This window comes from Orcinus orca, chromosome X, assembly GCF_937001465.1.
Source record: "Orcinus orca chromosome X, mOrcOrc1.1, whole genome shotgun sequence".
Classification (NCBI taxonomy): domain Eukaryota; kingdom Metazoa; phylum Chordata; class Mammalia; order Artiodactyla; family Delphinidae; genus Orcinus; species Orcinus orca.
In genome coordinates this window covers 43,672,574-43,673,391 of record NC_064580.1, presented here as the reverse complement: position 1 = coordinate 43,673,391, position 818 = coordinate 43,672,574, and positions in this window count along the sequence as shown.

Sequence of the window (818 nt, the reverse complement as noted above, 5' to 3'; positions counted from 1 at the left end):
GGTAGGCTTCCTTGCCCCCGGCCTCTGGACAACCCTCTGGCTCAGTGCCTGGAGATCAAGGGGCAGGAATGGGAGGGCCACGGACCGGGGACTGCTGGTGTTGACCGAGGTAGATGGGGCAAGTATAAGGACTCTGACATAAAACTCAGCGCCTCGAAAGTAAAAGCTTAAGGTGTGTTTTAGCCAGCTCAGGCCACCATAATGTAGCACTATAGACAGGGTGGCCAAAACAACAGAAATTTATTTTCTTACCATTCTGGAGGCCAGAAGTCCAAGATCAGAGTGCCAGCATGGTTGGGTTCTGGTGACATCTCTCTTCCTGGCTTGCAGATGGCCACCTTCTTGCCATGTCCTCACATGGCAGAGAAAAAGAAGAAACTTTCTGGTGTCTTCTTATAAGAGCACTAATGCCATCACCAGGACTTCACCCTAATGACCTCATCTAACCCTAATTACCTCCCAAAGGCCCCTAGTATCGTCACATTGGGGGTTAGGTCGTCAAGGCATGGATTTGGGGGGCAGGGTGCAAACATTCAATCCATAATAAGGGATTACTTTGTAATAACATAGAAAACCCACCCATCCCAAAGTTTTGTGGGGGACCTTTATTCTAGGGTGTGAGGCCTCTGATCTATTTAGATTGTGTCTGCAGAATGTGAGATCTTTGATCTGTTTGGGAGTCTGTGTCCAGGGTATGAAGTTAGGAACAGTCCAAGTTAGAGTATAACCACTCTAACTTATAATGGGTCTGTTTCCAAGCCAAGATTGCGAAGCTATTAAGTGTTCTCTGTCCCAGGGTGCAGTGTTTCTGAATCCTT